The 24,617-nt window shown below is 38.5% G+C and overlaps 1 protein-coding gene across 1 annotated transcript in view; it reads left to right on the top strand.

Moving 5' to 3' along the window:
• LOC309628501 (tripartite motif-containing protein 75-like) overlaps window positions 1–24,617 on the top strand; it is a gene marked incomplete at its 5' end in the record, with an annotated part of 418,183 nt that overhangs the window by 291,031 nt on the left and 102,535 nt on the right. Inside the window, 2 exons of the mRNA XM_082391598.1 lie at window positions 1,006–1,198; window positions 5,053–5,238. The remainder of the gene's footprint in view (window positions 1–1,005; window positions 1,199–5,052; window positions 5,239–24,617) is intronic.

Below are 24,617 nucleotides of genomic sequence, written 5' to 3'. Positions count from 1 at the left end.
CTGCCTTGTTGGAGATTTACAGGAACATTGTGACTGGACCTACCTGGACAGTTGCAAGAACAAAGGATTCTGACGCCAAGAAGTCTGCAGCAACCAACCACAACCCCTCCCCTTTTAGTATAAAACAAGCCTGAATTCTAACTCGGGGAAGATGGTTCTTTGGGACACTAGTCCACCATCTTCTCAGTCTGCTGGCTTTCTGAATAAAGTTACTATACCTTGTCCCAGCAACTCATCTCTTTTTTTTTTTTTAAGACAGGTTTTTGGGTTTTTTTTAAAATTTATTTATTTATTTTTGCTGTGTTGGGTCTTCGTTTCTGCGGGAGGGCTTTCTCTAGTTGTGGCAAGCGGGGGTCACTCTTCATCGCGGTGCGCGGGCCTCTCACTGTCGCGGCCTCTCTTGTTGCGGAGCACAGGCTCCAGACGCGCAGGCTCAGTAGTTGTGGCTCACGGGCCCAGTTGCTCCGCGGCATGTGGGATCTTCCCAGATCAGGGCTCGAACCCGTGTCCCCTGCATTGGCAGGCAAATTCTCAACCACTGCGCCACCAGGGAAGCCCACAACTCATCTCTTGATTTATTGGCCTGTCGTGCAGTGAGGAGTAAGAACTTGGACTTGGTAACACGGTACTTATGCTAACAGAAGAGGCATCTCGAAGCTCCACTGATAATGATGGGCATTTAATATACAAAAGGATACATGCAATATTTATGGTTATTTTTAAATTCCTTATTAAATTATTTACTGTATAGGCCTCACTAAGTATTCATTACTGGCTCCTTGATGAGGGTGGTGTGTTTTATATACACTTTTTTGGCTACTCCTCATGGTTACAATATAGGCTGACTATATTTTAAGTTATTTTTTTAAAAGCTTCTTGGATATTTTGGTTCCAAATTCTTCCAGGGCTGACTAAGAGTGCCTAAGTTGTTTTCAGCTATTTTTTTAAGAAGCAAATAATAATTTATATTATTAGTGGTTATATAGAATTTTTCTTGTCTTTCAGAATTGGAGAACTCCCTGAGGCTGGAGCGAGCATTTGGTGGCATGGTGAGACCTTTGTGCTAAATTTGCAGTTGAGCAACTAGTACCTGGGGGGATGAAAGACAATTTCAGTGGTTCTTGGAATTCAGGTGTTCTTCTTGAAACCCTGTGTTATAGAAAAATGAACATGGGAGCTTCCTCTATCTCCGGTCAAGGTAAGAGGTTAGGGATGATGGTTGGGAAAAATTATTTCGTTTGCATCATATTGGGGGAAAAACTAAGAACTCCTGTGATCATTTGAGAAAACTGTGTATGCAGACACTTGAACCTCTCCTTATGATATATATGCCCTCAAATCTGTAATAATATCACCATGCTTTCCTTTCTATAAACTAAACCTCTTCCCTCTGATGAATGTGAATATTTTGCTATTTATCTGTTTAGTTCTGTTAACTATTCCACTTCTGTGGTTAAAAAAATCCTCTGTTATTCTTCAAGTAAGTCACCTTATAGAGATCAGTGTGTCTTATTATAAGCAATGGTTCCCAAAAGTAGTCTGCAAGAGGCTACATCAGAAATTACAGTCTTTTAATGTATGTATTTTCCCTCCCTCATATGTAGGTGTGTGTGTGTGTGTGTGTGTGTGTGTATGTGTGTGTGTGTTCCTGGGTCTTACCTCATTTATCAGGCAATTCTTGTACAAAAGGCTGTGTGGAAAACCCCCTAACTAATGTCACATTCCAAACCCCCTCATTCGGCCTTTATAGAAAGATGTAGGAAGTCCTCATGTTATCTGTTGGGTCAGGTATTCAGACAGTGAAGTTTTTATGTGAGTTGTGAAGAGACAGAAATTTTTATCTTTGTTTAAGAATATCACTCTTGTAGATTTTGTGTCTTTTACAGGCTTTTCCTGTAGGATTGGGGTGTTAAAATGAAAGCAAGTCTTCTCCAGCTTGTGAAGATGTGCTAAAATCAGGCCAGGGCTCAGGAGAAAGTAGGCAGGGTGTTTTATCTAGGTGGGCTTTCATCTAGGGCAGGTCTTGAGTTAGAGTGGAAACAAGCAGATTGGGTCCTTGTGGCCTTTCTGAGGTTCAGGGAGCAGAGTCCTGGCTAGTAATAAAATATTTATGTGTCTGGAGGACATCATCTTTGTTGTAAATACTGCCGGGGGAACTTGCTGGTGTGTTACTGAACCAAACTTCGATCCACTTGCCCCTGGGCAGTAAAGCCAATCTGCTGACACCGGGTTGGGGTGAAGGAGAGCGCGGCATTTATTGCAGACGCCAAGCAAGGAGTCTGGGGCAGCTAGTACTCAAAACACCCAAATTCCACTTGGGTTTCAGCAAAGCATTTTTAAAGGCCAGGGGAGGAGGGGAGTCCTAGGGTATGTGATCAGCTCTTGCACAATTCTCTGATCGGTTGATGGTGAGGTAATGGGGTCACAGGGGTTAACATTATCAATCCTTAGGCACCAGTAGGTCTTGGGGCTCATGGTCATCAAGTAGTTAACTTCTTCCATTTGCTGGGGCTTTTAGCATCTGTAAAACGACTCAGGAATGGGCATCAGATACTGTTATCTAGGTCCTCCAGAGGAGCTACGGTACAGGGTATGGGGAAGGCATCTGTCCCAGGAAGGCCCTGTATGGTCCTGCTTGGTTACAGGTGTCGCTGCACCCTGGAAGGTAGGTTACAGAATTGGTGGAGTTAGTTAGAATTCTGCTCTCATGTTGTGGGAGACACCAATACTCACCAATGCTGCAGAAAGGAAATGTGTACCTGCAGTCAGCAGGAAGTAACCGTCCTCAAGCGTCCTGAGCATGTCATTACCTAGGAGACCTTAACTTTTCTGACCTGACATGTCACGTTAAAAAAGCAAAGCAAAATAAACAAGATCCAAACCTGTTATAAAAAAAATCAAGGTTATCAGTATTAAAAGGCCCTTTTAAAGTCTTGGCCTTGATCTGTGCTCTTGGACTGTCACTACGGACTCTCTGCTCTTTAATTCCTAAAATGAAGTTTTGTTTGGGTCACATCTGACTTAGGGCACTCAGAACCCCAGCACTCCCCACTTTCAAAGTGGTTCAACTGCTGAAAAGCAACACCCACTGGAGAGAAAGGAAGGCTTGAGGAGCCTTCCCAGGCCTGCACGCACCTGTGGAAGGGTTCACGAACTCTCGCAGAGGGATGGTTTAACCCAGGTGTCATCCTATTTGACTTGACCACTTAAAGGGCTGATCTTCTTTATAATGTAGCAACTCGAACAGATTCCACATCTCTTTTATCACTGAACTGTTTTCTTTCCAACTTGTTATTTTTTTATGTGTGAAAGTCTTTAGATCAGATACTGAGAGGCTCATAACACTAAAGGGAGCTTAATTAACATCAAAGGCAAATTCACAGTAAGAGAAAATAAAAGCAGCCAGCAATAGAAAGCATAGAAGCTAGACCTACATGCCCCTCAGGAGTAAACCCACGAGGCTTAATGCCCTGAAGACAGTGTACCAGATCAAGGGGGGCAGAATAAAAAGTTGAATCCAAGTTAAAAGAGAAATCCCCTCATTGCTAATCCCAAATTCTGCATTCAGTATATCCTTAGGGCAGACATCCCACAGGGGCAAATCCCTTTTCTTTTTTCTTTTATATTTACATTAAACCAGACTTTTGTGATCCCATGGCATGTGATGGGGCAGGCCTCTAAGGAAGCCTTTCACAGGTGGACATAGGGGCTTGGTTTGGGAGTGGAAGGGTGACTTGGAGTATGATCACCTTTGTGGCCTTTATCTCACGAGCAGAGTGTCCGTGTGGATGAAGCCGGGAGAAACATAGCATCTTAGCATATGCTGGGTCTACAGCAGCTGTAGATTCCTTGGGTCACTGTCCTCTTCTGAGTTTCTAATGGCCTCGGTCCATCTTATTACTCAACTCTTTGCTTGGTTTGAGCCTTCGGTGATGTGACATGGCACACTGAACCCAGGCTAATGAGAACAACACAAGGGGCTGAAACGAACAAGATCTCTAACATTTTAAGATTTTCCTGCAGTCTCTGATTACGTTTGCCGTTTGAGGATCATGTGTGTTCCAAGGCCTAGGTTATAAAAAGAATCATACATTTTCCACATGGCCATTTGGCGGTTAGAAATTCTGATAGAAACCCCAACAGATTTTTTATGCACATTACATAGGTTGCCGTGGGAATATCATGAGCTTGCAGTCTTTCTGGTAGCATAGCAACAATTCCAGGCATGACGTCTCCTCAGCACATGCAGCAAAGCAGCGCCTTCAGTGCTTTCCTGTAACTTGCTAGTGGCTGAGCCGACATCTGACTACAGGCTGGCCTTGACTGATTATGCTGTGGGCGGTGCTAATAACGTGAACAGTAACAGAACTCTGCTTCAAAGCCTTTCCCTCTTCCTAAGAATAAACCTGTGTTTAAGGGTCTTTGTTATTATTTATGTCTATACACATGAAACATACCTTATGATATTAAGATAAAAGGGATCCTCTTATATTTCATTTAAGATGTTAATTCCATAAATGATTAAATATTTACTGAAAAAGCAGAGAGGTCCATTGGTGTGATTGTCTGGACATTATTTTACAATCATTGGTTTAATGTGCTCCCCTCCCCTCGACAGCGATTTTCTAAAACAAAACAAACCCAAACCAAATCCAATCAAAACAAGACAAATAAAACCCTGCAACAACAACAAACAGCTAACATTTGGGCATGCTTCCTATCTGCACGAATAAAACTAAGCATTTCACTGATATCATCATGAACCCGTTACCCCCATTTTGCAGATGCAGAAACTGAGGCTCAGAGAAATTGAATATGTTATCAAAACTACAGAGGAAGTTAGAGGTGGGATGTGAGCCCAGGTCTATCAGACTCTAAAACCTGTTCTACAAGCCACCCTCCCTCTTTCTCCAGAGACTGTGATCTGTCATTGTACATCCAGCAGCGGGTACAGCGCCTGATGCTTTAGGCATATGGTAAATATGTCTGGAGTGACTTGATCCAGCTCCACACAGATATTCAGTCAGTCTGAAGAGTTTTCTGTTTCTCTAGGCACTTTAAATTATGTTTGGAATTCCTTTTGGGAAGCCCGAATTCCAGGAACTCAGTTTAAAACTCAAGGACCCTGTAACTTTGGTACAGACAGCAGTCTTACTTGGGGACTTAGTCCACGCAGCCTGCCTGACAAGTTGGCAAATGAGAAAAGTGAGGGGCATTTTGCTGAAGGACTGGAGTGAGGTGAGTAAGCAGGGAAGGGAAATGGATAAATTTGTTGTTGCCTCAGAGGTTAATGGAAAATGTCCGTGCTTTGCTGAGCATAACTCACTGAATAAAAGACGGAGAAAAGTTGCTTCACAAGGTCACTCAGCTCTGGGGAGATTTTGGATCTATGCTCAATCAAAGCCTTTCACCTGCAGTGGCCGATCAAACCTTGCAAGTGGAGTCAACCAAATTAGTCACCTGGAATTCAAGTGCCTGGATTGCACTTTCTTAGTATTTAATTCCTGTTACTGTCACACCTGGGAATGACACCTCCTAATTGAGTGTCTTCAGTAATGCCCAGAGGCTCCTCTGTGATAAGCCCCAGAGGACAACCATTTATCTTATTTAGATTCGGACTACTTGCTGAAGAAAGGCATTTGTGTCAGCAGAAGAAGCCAGCTCTGGAATATAAGGAGGACCCCAACACTGTATCACCTTCTAGATGAACAAAAAAGAGGCACAATTTTTAAAATTTTTGAAAGGCATAAGCATAGGGTTAAGAATTAAGACCAGCATTTTTGGTCTCAGCTGCCATTAAGGAGCAGAGTACCTTGGCCCAATTCCGAACCACTCCAGACATATGGTGTTTCTACCCAGAGTCCAGAGTAACAGGGAGAGATGTCAAAAACACCTATTTACTGCGATGGTGGATTATTTGCGTTCAGTTTCCTGGAAATCCTTTAACCTTGCTATTTTAAATATTATGATAGTGAGCTGTGATGACACGTCTTGCCTGATTCTATTTCTGCAGGTATTACAGCATGTTGACTACACACTATGATGCTCAAGCAAGACTCGTTTCCATAGCATTAGATCTGTTGACTGCGTGTAGAGCAACTCAGTTCTTCAATAGTTGTCCTCTTGGCTGAAGAATTGGGTTTAATTACATACCGTTCACCTGAACTATTGAGATTGTACTGTAACTGGTCTTCTCAACTTGTTTCTCCCCACACCAATTATTCCTACTCATCGCTGAGATATGAATCATAACTTTGCCCAAGACACTTTTTCTGCATGTACAATTTTTGTCTCCCTAATGCTTACAGAATGAAATCTAAAAATCTTAACGCAATTTTCCAATTATTTGTCGCACACATTCAACTATTCTGCAGTGAAATCTAGATGCTTTTTCTGTGTGCAACATATATATTTTTCTTCCTTATTTTTGTCTGTGCTTTTACTGTCTCCTGAAATTCTTGTCTTCCCCATCTTGAGGACATTCTTTCCATCTCTAAGTCTATCTTTTCCATGAAGTTTTCTGATGTTCTCAAAAAGATGTATTTTCTTCCTTTGAATCTGTGTACTTAGCGCTTCTCATGGTAATTATTCTTACAGTTTATTTTTATTCTTTATTTATTCTATCTTTATCATTGTTTATAAATTCATATCATCCTCTAATCAGGTTGTAAGTAACAGGAGGTTAGGGATTATGTCCTATCTTTGATTTGCATGTAGTAGGATATCAGTTAAAATTTATTGAACTGATCTCCTGCTAATAAGACTGATTTAATTTTTCTTCTAAGTCTCCACTTGTTTCCTTTCCATCTAGAAAGCAGTGTGTGTCATTGGTGATAATCTAGCACCTGTAAATTCTTTTCAGTAGTATGTTAAATACCGATGTCTGTCAAATGTGATCCATTTCTAATGTTAAAAGGAAGTGGGTTAAAGCCCATGGGAAAAGGTTACATTTGTGCTTGAATTTCCCCCTAGTTTTAATTCTATTTGTCTTCAAAGGAATTACCCCTCTGCAGCATTTGATTACTTGTAACATTCCAAACTACTTGACATTCCACAAAACTAGTTAAACACTGTGTTTTGTAGAAAATGATACAGAAAACTAATTTTCATGTAATTTTCCGTATATTTACTCTGAGAGGAACTAGAAAATGAGACTGTATCCAGTAGCCCTCCTACATTTAATTTGCTGTTGTTCTCATTGCTGTTTTAATTCTCAGCATTCTCCTCTGGCATTTAAATACTCCAGAGTATGAAACTGACATCTGTGAATTACAATGGTTTGCCACTATACTGAGACTTGACTGAAGCATTGTAGCATTTCAAACAGAATTGAAATAAAAATTAATCAGTGGCATTCATGCTTCAGCAGGATTCACAGGACAAGAACTTGCTAAATGTTCAATGGGCTCCTCAGTGATACCTAGCTCTCTCAGGTTCACAAGCTTGAGGCTTAAAAAATTTCTCAGAACTACAATGAAGTTTCAAGCAGAAACATAAATTGGAATTAACCCTAATTTGAAAACTACTATTCAAAATTATTCTGACAGCTTAAAAACTGTAATTCAAGCTTTCCATATAAACTTTTAAATATCTAATATGGTCTATTGTCTTGCACCTGTAGAGACTCAACAAAAACTAATAAATATATGAAATTATTAACTTCCTTACTATGATGATATCTTATTTTGTCACTTTTGTCATCCAGGGTTTTTTAGGGCTGTCTAGAACAATTAACTAATTTGAAGAAAAAACCCTCTTTATTGTTAGGCATGGGCCAGATACCATTTTTTAGGACTCAGCAGACTCTCTGAACTACAACTTGACAGTGAATCTTTATATATGTCTGTAGTTACCATCAACAAAAAGGTGATTATTTCCCTTCCTGATGATTTTAGAACTCGTGTATTTGCCAGCCTAATGCAGCTTTGAGGTGTTGTCATAATGGGCTTTTTACAAACTCTCAATTTCTGTTATTACTTTACCCTTTATTGGAATGTAGCAGCAAAATAAATGACCTTTGAAATAAACATGCGCTAATTTTAGAATAGTTTCTAGCTGCTCTAGAAATGTTAATACTTTCTGCAGGGACAGTGTCTGGAGACCAAACTTAGCTTGGTCCCATCCCCGCAGGATGTCAGGCACTCTTAGTGGATGTCGGTTATCCCATAGCCACATGACGCTGTAGTGTGCAGAAGGTTTGCGAATATGCTCAGGGATGTTGTTTCATGATTGTTAGTATCAGAGGCAGGTCCCAGATGAAGAAGCAGTGATCACCACAATCAGTCTAGTTAACACCCATCACCATACATAGTTACAATTTTTTTTCTTCTGATGAGGACTTTTAAGAACTACTCTCTTAGCAACTTCAAATATACAATACAGTGTTATTAACTATAGTCATCTTGCTGTACATTATACCCTGATGCTTTATTTATTTTATAACTGGAATTTTATACCTTTTGATCCCTTTCACCCATTTTGCCCTCCCTCCCACCCTCCACCTCTGGCAACTACCAATCTGTTCTCTTTATCTATGAGCTTCGTCTTTTGTTTATTCATTTGTTTTTAGATTCCATATACAAGTGAGATCATACAGTATTTGTCTTTCTCTGTCTTATTTCACTTGGCATAATGCCCTCCAGGTCCATCCATGTTGTTGAAAATGGCAAGAGCTCATTTATGGCTGAATATTATTCCACTGTGCGTATAGATGTGCTATATATATAGATACATAGATATCACCTTTTCTTTATCCAGTCATCCATTGACAGACACTTATCCATACCTCAGCTATTGTAAATAATGCTGAAATAAACATGGTGGTGCATTTATCTTTTCAAATTAGTGTTTTCATTTCCTATGAATAAATACCAAGAAGAGGAATTGCTGGATAATATGGTAATGTTATTTTTAATTTTTTGAGAAATCTCTGTACTGTTTTCCATAGTGGCTGCACCAATTTACATTCCCACCAACAGTGCACAAATGTTTCCTTTTCTCCACGTCCTTGCCAACACTTATTATCTCTTACCTTTTTGATAATAGCCATTCTAACAGGTGAGCAGTGATTTCTCCTTGTCATTTTGATTTGCAGTTCCCTGATGATTTGTGATGTGAGCACCTGTGTATGTACCTGTTGGATAAATAAATAACTTTTGAATATTTTTTTAAAAAATCAATTATTTATCTCAACTTTATAAAATGGTAAAAATGCATAATTGACAATGTTTCAGTGTACCCTAAACTATCTGTTAGTTTTTATTTTCTTATGAGAGAACAAATTTTTCTTTAAGAATATTAAAAGTAACTTGATTTTTCTGGTGGTCCAAACCAAACTGTTAATGGAAAAAAGTTAATATTGTGGAGACAAGCCTATCACAATGTGAAGGGTGGGTGAAAAGTGTTTACTTCACTGTTTTTTGTTCACAGGCATTTCATATAGTCTTCCCTGGGTTAGTTCTAGGTTAAAAAATAATTTGTGCTTATGCATCTTTTGGTCAGAGTCTTGGCAAGAAACAGGTGAAACTCTCTTTGGGGTAATTGAAGAGAGTTTAATGAAAGGATTGTTTTAAAGTCGTGAGCAGCTTAAGATAACCAATAAGAAACTTAATAGTAACTATGGGAAACCGATACCATCTTCAGCCTGATGAGGAAACAAAGGGAGTTTTTACTGGAACCCTGGGAGGGCTATGTCTGCAGGAAAGGGACACCCGACAAAAGAGGTATGCAGCAACTGTCAACCATTTTGGCACAGAGGGAGCCCAGGGAGGAAACATATTCTCTTTCCAACAATATTCCAATATCCTGCTGTGTCCTCCGCTGGCCAAACCCAACTGGAAGCCAGAGGGAAGAGAATTGGTTAATATGATGCTTAGTGGTCGGCCTTCTTGGGCCATAGATCAGGGCAGCAATGGGTAGAGTGTGGATCTGGTAGGGCGAAAGGAATGCCAGCACACCTATTGTCAAATCTTTTAAATAATGATAATGCACAATTCATTCACATGAGTTGGTAGAAAACCTGGCAAAATATCTCAAAACCTTAAAAATTCCAATTTTAAGAATGTATTATAAGAAAATGGCATAAATAGACACAATAACTAAGCTACAAGAATGTTCTTCAAAATAGTATTCATAATAGTATAAAGCTGGAAGTAATCTAAATGCCTTAAAGCAAGAAATTGATTAAGTAAACTGTTTTTTATCAATACAGAGAAGTAAAATTAAGTCATAAAAAATGATGTTGAACTATATCTTATGACATGGTACTACATTGCATCATAGCTTTTTATAAGATAGACTTATGGTTGACAATTATTTTGTATATAAAGAAACAAGATATATGTATGTAAAGCAAAAGGGTTAGAAAGATTGTCATCAAAAATAGTTTTTAAAAAAAACATAGTGTTTTTTTCTGGTAGACTATAGATGATTATTTAAAGTAAACATATTGGTTTGTCCATAATTTTAATATTTTATTTATAGTGAATATCTATATTAATTTGGTTATTCAAATAATATTTTCAATATGGTCAAATGAAAGCTGTTCTGTTTAAAGGGGAGCTCTTGAGGTCCCAATCAAGAAGGTAGAGTAGGAAGATCCTGAGCTCACCTCCTCCCATGGACACGCTGAAACTACAAGTACATGCAGACTAACTGTCCCAGAGAATGACCTGAAGACTAGCAGAAGAGATGTTCTACGATTAAAGGTATTAAAAGAAGGCCACATGGAGACAAGTAGGAGTGGCAGAGACACGATCCAATCAGAACCCCCATCCCAGTGCGGTGACCCACAAGGGGTATCACAACCGCGGAGGTACTCCTTGAGGAACAAGGGTCCAACCTCCACATCAGGCTCCCTGAGCCCAGGGAAACTGCACTGGGAAGACAAGCCCCCATAATATCTGGATTTGAAAGCCAGCAAGTTTACACCTGGAGACACAAAGGATTATGGGAAACCGAGACTTGGCTCTTGAAGGGTTCATGAACAAACTCACTCTGAGTCCCAGTGCTGAGGCAGCAGCTTGAAAAGCACCTGGGTCATATGAGGAGATTCAATGACTAATTTTAGCGCATGTGGGTAGAGATCTGGTAGAACTTTCTCTGGGAATGGAAGTGTGATTGGTGCCATCTTTTTAATACTCCTTCCACCTAGCTGGCCCAGCCATTTCTGTCGCTCTTCAGCAACCTAGCTAACATCATGCCCTGCCCCAGCAGTCTCCTGAGAACCTGCTCCACCCAACCTATCCACCCCAGTCAGCCTCTCCAAAGCAGTTCTTACTCCACCCCACCTGAAAGGCAGCCTCAGCTGACCCTGGAAACCCTTCAAAGCAGCTCCTGCTCTTGGGGCCAGCTATGCACACCAGTGGGCCTGCAACATTTGTGGCTGGGCCTCAAAGGCAGTCACGCCAGAGGAAGCCTGGCACTTCAGCATGCCTGAAACAGTTGTGGCCAGACTGTTCAGCCAGGTGGGCCAGGGATCAGCCCCCCCACCAGGGTATCTGCATCACTCACAGCTGAGCTACATAGCTAGCTGGACCAGGGCTCAGCCCTGCCACTAGCACACCTACAGCAATCATAGCCCAACCACAACAGGAGGGCATGCACAACCTCACAGGGGATACCCTTGGACACCTGGCTCTAGTGACCAAGGGAGATTGTGCCATAGGGCCCCACAGGACACCTTCTACATAAGGCTACTCTTTCTCAAGACAGGTAGATGTAACTGATACACCTAATATACAGAAACAAATGAAGAGAGTTAAGCAAAATGAGGAGACATAGGAATACCTTTCAAACAAAAGAACAAGACAGAATCTCAGAAAAAGAACTAACCAAAGCAAAGATAAGCAGTTTACCAGGTAAAGTGTTTGAATTAATAGTCATAAAAGACTGAACTTGAGAGGAGAATGGATGAACTCATTGAGAACTTCAACAGAGATAGAAAATATAAAAAGAACCAATCAAAACTAAACAATACAATAACTGAAATGAAAAATATACTAGAGGGACTCAACATCAGATAAGAGGATGCAGAAGAATGGATCAGTGATCTGGAAGACAGGGTAGTGGAAAACACCCAATCAGAAGAGTAAAAGAAAAAAAACAGTAAAAAAAAAAAAAAAAAAAAAAGGATAGTTTAATGGACCTTTGGGATAACATCAAGCATTCTAACATTTGCATTGTAGCATTCCTAGAAGAAGAGAGAGATAAAGGGACATCAACCGTATTTGAAGAAATAATGTCTGAAAACTTCCTTAACCTAGCAAAGGGAACAGATATCAAAATCCAAGAAGCATATAGAGTGCCAAACAAGATGAATCCCCAAAGACCCACACCAAAACTCATTATAATTAAAACGTCAAAATTTAAAGACTGAATCATAAAAGCAGCAAGAGAAAAACAACTAGTTATGCACAAGGGAAACCCCATAAGACTACAGGTTGATTTTTCAGCAGAAATTTTAGGGGTCAGAAGGGATGGCACAATACATTCAAAGTGCTGAAAGAAAAAAACAGTACAACCAAGAATACTCTTGACAACCAACAAGATTATCATCAGAATTGAAGGAAAGATAGTTTCCCAGACAAGCAAAATCTAGAGGAGTTCATCACCACTAAACTGGTTCTTTAAATGTTAAAAGAACTTATTTAAATGGAAAAGAAAAGGCCATAACTAGAAATAAGAAAATTATTAAAGAAAAAATCTCACTGGTAAAGGCAAACATATAGTAAGTGTAGTGGATCAACCATCTATAAAGCTATTGGATTGGCCAAAAAGTTCATTCTTTTTTTCTGTAAGATGGCTCTAGGAGCACTTAGTTTTCTTTAACTTCATTTGAAACAATTTTGTTAGATTGTATGTGACAGCTTTCAGATCAGCATGCATTTAAAAAAAGACTTATCAAACTGGTGAGTTTTTGTGTAGCCATTTTAATATTGAAGATGGAAGAAAAAAGCAACATTTTTGGCATATTATGCTTTATTTTTCAAGAAAGGTAAAAACAGAACCAAAATGCAAAAAAAAGAAAAAAATATATTTGTGCAGTGAATGGAGAAGGTGCTATGACTGATCAGATGTATCAAAAGTGGTTTGCGAAGTTTTGTGCTGGAGATTTCTCGCTGGATGATGCCCCACAGTCGGGTAGACCAGTTGAAGTTGATAGCAATCAAATCAAGACATTACTTGAGAACAATCAATGTTATACCACATGGGAGATAGCCGACATACTCAAAATATCCAAATCAAGTGCTGAAAATCATTTGCACCAGCTTGGTTATGTTCATTGCTTTGATGTTTGGGTTCCACATAAGTGAAACAGAAAAAAACCTTCTGGACCGTGTTTTTGCATGAGATTCTCTACTTAAACGTAATGAAAACATTCCATTTTTAAAACGAATTGTGACAGGAAATGAAAACTGGATACTGTACAATAATGTGGAGTGAAGAGGTCGTGGGGCATGTGAAATGAATCACCACCAACCACAGCAAAGGCCAATCTTCGTCCAAAGAAGGTGGTGTTGTGTATATGGTGGGATTGGAAGGGAGTCCTCTATTATGAGCTCCTTCCGGAAAACCAAACGATTAATTCCAACAAGTATGGCTCCTAATTAGACCAACTGAAAGCGGCACTCTACAAAAAGTGTCCAGAATTAGTCAACAGAAAATGCATAATCTTCCATCAGGATAACACAAGACTGCATGTTTCCTTGATGACCAGGCAAAAACTGTTACAGCTTGGCTGGGAAATTCTGATTCATCTGCCATATTCACCAGACATTGCACCTTCGGATTTCTTTTTATTTCGGTCTTTACAAAATTCTCTTATTGGAAAAAGTTTCAATTCCCTGGAAGACTGTAAAAGACACCTGGAACAGTTCTTTGCTCAAAAAGATAAAAAGTTTTGTGAAGATGGAATTATGAAGTTGCCCAAAAAATGGCAGAAGGTAGTGGAACAAAAGTGTGAGTATGTTGTTCAATAAAGTTCTTGGTGAAAATGAAAAATGTGTCTTTTATTTTTACTTAAAAACCAAAGGCACTTTTTGGCCAAACTAATAGTATGAAGGTTAAAAGACAAAAGTAGTAAAGTCATTTATATCTAAAATAATAAAGTGACACACAAAATAAAAAGATTTAAAATATGATGTCAAAAACATAATATGTTGAGGGTTTAAAATGCAAACTTAAGTGACCATCAACTTAGACTGCTATATACATAGGTTGTTATATATGAACCTCATGATGACCACAAAGAAAAAAACCTTTAACAGATACACAGAAAATAAGGCAAAAGACATACAAACATAACACTAAAAATAGTCATCAAATCAAAAGGGAAGAGAACAAGAAAAAAAGAAAGTAACAGAGAAGAACTACAAAACAATCAGAAAACATTTAAAAAATGGCAATAAATACATATCGACCAATAATTACTATAATGTAAATTAACTAAATGTTCCAATTAAGACATAGGGTAACTGAATGAATAAAAAAACAAGACCCATACATATGCTGCCTATGAGAGAATCACTTCAGAGCTAAAGATACAAACAGACTGAAAGTTAGGGGATGGAAATATATTCCATGCAAAGGAAACGAAAAGAAAGCCAGGGTAGCAATACTTATATTGGGCAAAATGGACTTTAAAACAAAGACTGTAACAGGAGACAAAGAAGGACATTACATTATAATAAATTGATCAATCCAACAAGAGGATATAACATTTGTAAATATCTATGCATACAACATGGAGCACCTAAATCCATAAAAGTAAATATTAACAAACATAAAGGGAAAAATTGACAGTAATACAATACCAGTAAGAAACTTTAAGATCCTACTTACATCAATGGACAGATCATCCAGACAGAAAACCAATAAGGAAACACTGGCCTTAAATGACACATTAGATCACATGGATTTAATTGATAGAGAGATAGAGAGATAGATGATAGCTAGCTAGATGATAGCTAGCTAGCTAGATAGATAGAAAGCAAGAACATTCTATCCAAAAGCAGCAGAATACACATTGTTTTCAAGTGCACATGGAACATTCTCCAGGATAGATCATATGCTAGGCCACAAAGCATGTCTCAGTAAAATTAAGAAGATTGAAATCATATCAAGCATCTTTTCTGACCACAATGGTATAAAACCAGAAATCAACTACAAGAAAAAAACTGCAGAAAACACAAACATGGAGGTTAGACAATATGTTACTAAACAATGAGTGGGTCACTGAAGAAATAAATAAGAAATCAAAAAATACCTGGAGACCAATGAAAACAGAAACAATGATCCAAAATTTATGGACCACAGCAAAAGCAGTTCTAAGAAGGAAGTGTATAGCAATACAGTCCTACCTCAGGAAACAAACAAAAAACCCTCAAATAAACAACTAACCTACACTAAAGGAAGTATAAAATAAAAACAAACTAAGCCCAAAATTAATAGAAGGAAGGGACAATAAAGATTGGAGTGGATGTAAGTTAAATAGAGAGTAAAAAAAAAAAAAAAAAAAGAAAATATCCATGAAAATAGATCTGATTGTTGGAAAAAATAAACAAAATTGATAAAACTTTAGCCAGACTAATCAAGAAAAAACAGACAGAGGACACAAATAGATAAAATCAGGTATGTAAGAGGAGAAGTTACAACCGACAGCACAAGAAAACAAAGGATCATAAGAGATTACTACAAACAGTTATATGCCAATAAAATGGACAACCTAGAAGAATGAATAAATTCCTAGAAACATGAAATTTCCCAAGATTGAATCAGGAAGAAATACAAAATATGATCAGAATAATTACCAGTAATGAAATTTAATCAGTAAAAAAAAAAAAAAAAACTCCCCAAAGCAGAAGTCCAGGAACAGATGGTTTCACAGGGAAATTCTACCAAACATTTAAAGAAAAGTTAACACCTATCTTCAAATTATTCCAAAAATTTGAAGAGGAAGGAATACTTTAGAACTCATTCTACAAGGGCAGCATTACCCTGATACCAAAACCAGACAAAGACATAGAAGAAAAAGAAAATTACAGGCTGATATCCCTGATAAACATAGATGCAGATATCTTCAACAAAATATTAGTAAGCTGAATTCAACAATACATTAAAAGGATCAAACACCATGACCAAGTGGGATTTATTTTAGTAATGCAAGGATAGATCAATATCTGCAAATCAAACAATGTGTTACACCACACTAACAAAGCATAGGATAAAATTCATATGATTATCTCAACAGATGCAAAAAAAAAGCTTTTGACAAAATTCAACATCCATTTATGATAAAACTCTCAACAAATTGAGTATAGAGGAAATATGCTTCAACATACTAAGGCCATAAATGACAAATCTATAACCAACCTTATACTCAGTGGTGAAAAGCTGAAAGCATTTCCTCTAAGATCAGGAACAAGACAAAGATTCTGACTCACCACTTTTAATCAACATTGGATTGGAAGTCCTAGCCATAGTTGAACTAAGACCTGAAACCATGAAACTTCTAGAAGAAAACATAAGCAGTATGTTCTTTGACATTGGTCGTAGCAATATTGTTTGAGATATGTCCCCTCCGGCAAGGGAAACAAAAGCAAAAATAAACAAATGGGACCTAATCAAACTAAAAAGCTTCTGCACAGTGAAGCTGATTATCAAGTCTAGTCAAATCTATCCCTTATTATTATTTGATTTCATAATCCCTTTTCCTTTTCAATGGTCTTTGATCTATTCTCATCCATCTGGGTTATGTCAAAGGCTACCTAGGAGATCTCCCTGACAACGAATTCCCATCCTATAATGCTGCCTCTATATTGGCACTAGAGTGACTTTTATAAAATGCATAATTAATTATGCTCTTTCCTTACATAAAAAGTCTTGAATGACTCTCAGGTTTGAATATAGCCCTAATAACTTAGCTTGCTGGACAAGGTTCTTGATTATCTAACCTCTCTCTAGTGTTTGAACCTCATTTCTCAGCATATGCGTTCTTGTTTGTTTATTTTTATTTTGGCGTTCCCAGTTTAACAAGGTATTTGGTTGGCCAAAAAGTGCCTTCGGTTTTTAAGTAAAAATAAGATACATTTTTCATTTTCACCATGAACTTTATTGAACAACATACTCACACTTTTTTTCCACTACCTTCTGCCATTTTTTGGGCAACTTCATAATTCCATTTTCCCAAAACTTTTTATCTTTTTGAGCAAAGAACTGTTCCAGGTGCCTTTTACAGTCCTCCAGGGAATTGAAATTTTTTCCATTAAGAGAATTTTGTAAAGACCAAAATAAATGGAAATCCGAAGGTGCAATGTCTGGTGAATACGGCAGATGAATCAGAACTTCCCAGCCAAGCTGTAACAGTTTTTGCCTGATCATCAAGGAAACATGTGGTCTTGTGTTATCCTGATGGAAGATTATGTGTTTTCTGTTGACTAATTCTGGACACTTTTCATAGAGTGCCGCTTTCAGCTGGTCTAATTGTGAGCAATACTTGCTGGAATTAATCGTTTTGTTTTCCGGAAGGAGCTCATAATAGAGGACTCCCTTCCAATCCCACCATATACACAACATCACCCTCTTTGGACGAAAATTGGCCTTTGGTGTGGTTGGTGGTGGTGCATTTCGCTTGCCCCACAATCTCTTCCATTCCACATTATTGTACAGTATCCACTTTTCATCGCCTGTCACAATTTGTTTTAAAAACGGAACATTTTCATTACATTTCAGTAGAGAATTGCATGCAGAAATATGGTCAAGAAAGTTTTTTTCGCTTAACTTATGTGGAACCCAAACATCAAAGTGATGAATATAACCAAGCTGGTGCAAGTGATTTTCAACGCTTGATTTGGATAGTTTGAGTATGTCAGCTATCTCCCACGTGGTATAACGTTGATGGTTCTCAATTAATGTCTTCATTTGATCATTATCAACTTCAGCTGGTCTACCCGAACATGGAGAATCATCCAGCAAGAAATCTCCAGCACAAAACTTCCCAAACCACTTTGGACACGTCCAATCAGTCACAGCACCCTCTCCATACACTGCACAACTCTTTTTTTTGTTGTTTTTCAGTTGTTTTTTTACCTTTCTTGAAAAAATAAAACATAATATGCTGAAAATGTTGCTTTTTTCTTCCCTCTTCAATATTAAAATGGCTACACAAAAATTCACCAATTTTGATGTCTTTTTTTAAATGCATGCTGATATGAGAGCTGTCACATACAATCTAACAAAATTGTTTCGAATGAAGTTAAAGACAACTAAGTGCTATAGAGCCATCTTATGGAAAAAAACAAATGAAACTTTTGGCCAACCCAATACAAGTAGTTTCCAATGTGGCTTTCTCTTACCTGCCCAGTCTTCGATCCTACTGTTATTTCTGCTTGGGGTACTCTCCCATTCTGACAATCTCTGACTTGTCCTATACAGTCCACTAAAGCAGTACTCTAGTGGGTGGGATTGTGGCCTTCCGAACAACATCTTGAAGTCCTAAACCCTGGTACCTATGAATGTGACCTTGTTTAGAATAAGGGTGTTTGCAGATGGAATTAAGGTAAAGATCTCAAGATAAGAGCCTCCTGAATTAGGCCCTAAATCCAATGACCAAGGTCCTTGTGAGAAACAAAGGAGAAGATACAGAGACACCTAGGAGGAGTCACGTGGGGAAGGAGGCAGAGCTTGGAACTGTGCTTTCACAAGCCAAGGAACACCTGGAGTAACTGAGAGCTGGGGAGGAAGGGAAGGATTATCCCCTGGAGCTTCCAGAGGGAGCACCGTCCTGCCGGCACATTGATTTTGAACTTGCGGGCTGCAGAACTGTGAGAAAATAAATTCTGTTGTTTTAATCCATCCAGTTTGTGGTAACTTGTAATAGCAGCCCTAGGAAACAAACGCAAGCAATTCCTTAGGAGACCTCTCTTTGGGAAGCAGTATCTAATTACAGCTGCACATGAGTACTTAGGTTTCAGGCAGACTTGTGTTGAAAGCTCACCTTTTTAAGAATAACTGTGATTTGGGACTAAATAAGTAACCTCTCTGAGCCCAAGTTGTTTTTTTCTTTTTTAACCTGTAAAAAGGGGTAATAATATTTACCTTATAAGATTGTAATAAGGAATTAAATGAGACAATCATGGGAAATGCCCACAAGATATAAGAGCTCAATAAATATGAACTGTGGTGTTAGTCTTCTAAAACCCCACCCCTGGTCAAAATTAAGTCCCTCCTTTTTCTGAGTTCCCGTAGCATCTTTTATCAGCCCCTCTTATGGGGTTCATTACTCTGTAATCTCCTTACTTTTAAGTAAGATATGTTTATAAATCTTTCCCCCCAGCTGCCTACTAAACTCAATAAAAGCAGAGCTATGTCTTATTCCTTCCCGTCTGCCTAGGGTGTTGTACAAAGCCAAGCCGATGGTAGGCAGGCAGCACAACTGAATTGAGGGACTGTGGCAGCATGACGCTTTCCAGGTAGGGCCTGGTACAGCGCTATGAAAGATGACAAGATGCTTAACAAATATTATTCTCTGATGCTCTACAATAGGGGTCCCCAACCCCCAGGCCATGGACAGGCACCTGCCCATGGTAGGAACTGGGCCGAACAGCAGGAGATGAGCGGCAGGTGAGCGAGCGAAGCTTCATCTATATTTACAGCCGCTCCCCATCGCTCGCGTTACCGCCTGAGCTCCACCTCCCGTCAGATCAGCAGCAGCATTAGAGTCTCATAGGAGCGCGAACCCTACTGTGAACTGCGCATGCAAGGGATCTAGGTTGCGTGCTCTTTATGAGAATCTAATGCCTGATGATCTGAGGTGGAGCTGGGGATTGGCTGCAAATACAGATTATCATTAGCAGAGAGGTTTGACTGCACAGAGACCCTAATCAATCAATTGCTTGCAAATTCATATCAAAACCCTCTCAGTGAGTGGCAAGTGACAATTAAGCTACATCTTAGGGAGTAGACTGGACATAAGCAACACACGTTGGGTATCACTGTCTCCCATTACCCCCAGATGGGACCATCTAGTTGCAGGAAAACAAGCTCAGGGCTCCCATTGAATCTGCATTACGGTGAGTTGTATAATTATTTAATTATATATTACAATGTAATAATAATATAAATAAAGTGCACAATAAATGTAATGCACTTGAATCATCCCCAAACCATCCCCCCACCCCGGATTGTGGAAAAATTGTCTTCCACGAAAACAATCCCTGGTGCCAAAAAGGTTGGGGACCGCTGCTTTACAAGACTAATGGAAAAACTCTTGAAATTTAGATAGAGACAACAATTGACCCACATAACTCCATTTATTATTTTATTTTATTTTTTAAATTGAAGTATGATTGATTTACAATGTGTTAGTTTTAGCTGTACAGCAAAGTGATTCAGTTATACATAAATATATATTCTTTTTCAGATTCTTTTCCATGATAGGTTATAACAAGATATTGAATATTGTTCCCAGTACTATACAGTAGGTCCTTGTTGTTTATCTATTTTATATGTAGTAGTGTGTATCTGTTAATCCCAGGCTCTTAATTTATCGCCCCTTCCAGGTTCCCCTTTGGTAGCCATAAGTTTGCTTTCTATGTCTGTGCTTATAACTCCATTTATTATTGAACTACTTTATTTTCAATTTTAAGATCACAGAATCTTAAATGAATATGGGCCTATGTGCTCATGACCTTGCTCAAGATAACCAACAAGGACCTACTGTATAGCACAGGGAACTCTACTCAATATTCTGTGATAACCTATATAAGAAAAGAATCTAAAAAAGAATGGATATATGTATATGTATAACTGAATCCTTTGCTGCACACCTGAAACTAATACAACATTGTAAATCAAGTATGCCCCAATAAAGTAAAAAAATAAAAATAAATAATTATTTTTAAAAAAGAAAAAAATAATTCCTTGCTCTGTGGAATTCTACCTCCCCTCCCCAACCAAGTTAGTTATTTCCTGTTGTACTTTGTGTATGTTTCTGCTCTTCTGAATAGTCCATACTTACCTCTTTAGTTGTCTAGGCTGTGCACTGCTTGAGAACAAGCTCGTTGTGGTGTTCTTCTCTGTATCCTCAGCGCCTAGAAGGTGTTTAGGTGCATAATAGGCAACAATGAATATTTCTTGAATGAACAAATGAATGAATAAAATCCCATTGTTTACAGGTGATAAAAAGCAAGATCCAGAGATATGGAATTGCTCATGGTACCTATTTGAAAATTTGGGATCAGAACTCAGAACTCCTAGTATCAAGTTTTGTGCTTATACATTGAAAGGCAAATACTCTTTGGGAGAATACTGAGTAAATATCCAGTATCAGTTCTAATTCTCAGAGGGAGTTTTATACTCTGCAACAAAGTTAATCACTCATCACTTCCAATTTATCAGCCCACTGAAACTTGGAACACAGAGGAATCATAAAGCCCGAATTGCTTGTCATGGACTAAACTGCTCTCTTCCCACGAGGTTGTTTGCCCACTTAAATCAAAATTCATATGCTGTGCTTTCTCGATTTAGGCTTCATGGAACGTCAAACATTTTTTTATCATTGGTTGCATAATGCAGCCCATTTATGAATGGCAGTGGGTATAATAATCTTTTCCATAAGGCTGGTCCCACAGAGGGGAGGATTCTGTCATGACACTGTGATGAAAGCTAATTATTTTCCCCCTTCCAACATCCTTCTTCCATTATGCCAAGAATGACTATCAGGAGATTGCCAGCTGGACCGCTCTCCTCTTTCACTCAGACTCTGTCAAGAAACTTATTTACCACGGAGATGGAAAGTATCTTTCCTCTTGCCTTAGGGCTTCTACATATAATTTTGACAGCCTTTACTTTATCAAAGAAATTGTGTCAATTTAAAAAACCATAGCCTCTCTTACTCTGGTTGAATATCAAATTTTAGACACAGAACGATCTCTTGAATGCCACATTTGAAAAAGACCTTGAGCCCAAATGAGTGAAAATTTATACTTTTGAAATGCCATTAGTGTTATAATGATCACTGTGGCCTTCCTTCAGAAGGATTTCCTTAAGTTTGAATTTTCACTGTACACCACTATCGTTTAAAGCCGTTAACAGGTATACCTGCCACATGCATGCCAGGCTATATATATATATGTGTATATATATATATATATATATATATATATATATATATATATATATATATATATATATATATATATATATATATATACACACACACACACACACACATATATATATAATCCCAACCTGCATAACTTTAGGCAAGGATTTCTGATGGAAACACAGAGCTAAGCATCTCTGAGGCTGATGCATCTCAACAAATGCCAGAGCAGGTGCCACTAAGGATTTGATGGATCCTTTCCAAATAGCAGCAGAAGTGTCCTTATAGACCAGAGCATACCCTGTCTTTGTATTTGGAATTTTTTTCCTGCTTTTCAGGGGTTCTATGTCCTGGCTGCACATTAGAAATATGTGCACATTATAAATACCTGAGGGAGCTTTTTTAAAAGTTTGAGAATTGGGTCCCGTCCTAGTCCAATTAAGTCAGAAAGTCCAGGGATGAGATCCAAGCATGGGTACTTTTAAAAAGCTCCCTAGGTCATTCTATTGTTCTTTAAAGCCACATCCAAGCTAAGTGTTAACTTGCAGTCACATTAGGGGGCTGACATAGTCCCCAGAAATGCATTTAAAACATCATAGCACGAACTTCCACTGTCAACGAGCTACCAAAATGGTTATTAATGGTGTTCTTTTGCTTCAGTCCCTTCCCTGCTCACCGCCTCAAACTCCCTCCCCAAGGCACAGTTTCCAAACAACTACAAACTTAAGTGAAAAGTCAAATCAAAGTAAGACCAGGGTGAACAGAGGAGCCAGCCTTATACTATGCCCAGAACAGCCTCTAGCTTGAAATGCCTAAACACACAGAAATGACCAGAGGGAGAGAAATGGGGCAGCAGAAATATTCTAGGCAGACAAAAGCCTTTTCTCAATTTCAGCTGCTCTTATTTCAGTCTAGTCAGATTGTGAGGGCTGTCCTTGTGTTTCTCGTATTGCTGAACCGTCTTTTCACTGATGCTTCTGCTTAATTGGTTGCTCCTTCCCCAGAATTTGAATTCAAGGTAAAGTTACTACGAAAAACCTTATCTGTCCTGAACCAGTTATTATGGAAAGAAAGACTTTACGTGATCAAATCAAGCCTTTCTTCTCAGCTATCAACCATAACGCCTGGTCCACAGAAGTTGACTCCTGGGGCTGGGACCCATCTCTCAGGGCCATGATGTCTGGTGACCTGAAATGAAAAGTATTTGGGCTGCTCCTTCCTATTTAAGATTCACTACTTGTGCTGACTAGAGTAGACAGATTGCAGCTGTGGTAAAACCTCTATTTGTTTGAGTTGGTTCTTTCACTCTCTACTGGGCCATCTTTTAAATTGGCAGTTATAAGTAATGACAAGGAGACCCCCTCAAGGTTGGCAGGTATGGTGAGTAAGTAACAGGCTGACATATCATCTGCACTAGAACAATCTCTCAGCTGTCCCCCTGAGATGGAAAAAAGCCTATTCACCTTTATCAGCTCCCCACAATGAGCCCTGAAATCTCAGCTTCTCTTCACCATGAGCCTTGACCCTTGGTTTGATTTAATCTCACAGCAGCCTCTATTTTCTTCCTCTAATAAAAGCCTAAGCTATTTAACAGGAAATGCAGTGAGCTGGCATACCTATTGACTTCATTTTGGTAGGTAAATTCACTGGCTGATGGAAAATGTAATCCACCAGGATGGAAAGAGAGACGGATGAGCAACCCTTGGACAGATTAGCAATTCAAGGTTGGCTTGGATTACAGCCATCAGAATCAACAACCCAGAGTGAAATCCACCAATTCATCGTTGATTAAAAAAACTCACCTGTTTTATAGAGTCATTGTCATTTTAAAGTTGAATCCACTCTATCAACGTGTCATCTATTTAAATTTAGAAGAATAGATGTATTATTTATTTATATTTATTTTATTTAATTCTATTTTGTCTATGGCATCAAGGGCAAATGATGTAGCTTTTAATCTGGTTTTTCACATGGTCCACTTCCTGAACGTCAAGCACTAGTAACTGATTTTCTGGACTATTAATCAAATAGATTTAAATTGATGAGGGCCTTTGGTTTGGGAACATTGTAATTCAAACTTTGTTTTTTTTTTTTGAGTGGCTATCGGCCCTGATGTGTTTTTTAATTTTGTTTTGTTTTGAGTTACCACTGTAGGCATATTTCTGGCACTAAATTCAATAATAAATTCTCTTTACTAATCTCCCAGAAAAGTCAATTTAATTTTCATATACTTGGATTATAATAGCTTTTGAAAGCAATATGGATTAAAAGGCAAGGTTCAGAATTCCTGACCTATTATTAAAAAGAGCTATAATCATTATTACATCTATAATATTGTTAGCGACTCTTAATCCAGTGATCATTCACCCACTAGACCAAGAATTAGTCACACTTCTTTAGAAACATTGTGATTTATCATCTTAATAGGAATTTGAGTATTTTAGAAACGAGATGGGCTACAGCGTCAGGACTCTTTTCTGCTGTTGCCAGAATGGTTATTCACTGGGAGGTTTAT

The sequence above is a fragment of the Balaenoptera borealis genome (assembly GCF_965194805.1).
Source record: "Balaenoptera borealis genome assembly, chromosome: 4".
Lineage (NCBI taxonomy): Eukaryota > Metazoa > Chordata > Mammalia > Artiodactyla > Balaenopteridae > Balaenoptera > Balaenoptera borealis.
The sequence above is the reverse complement of the archived record's forward strand: the minus strand, read 5'-3'. Positions and strand labels throughout refer to the sequence as shown.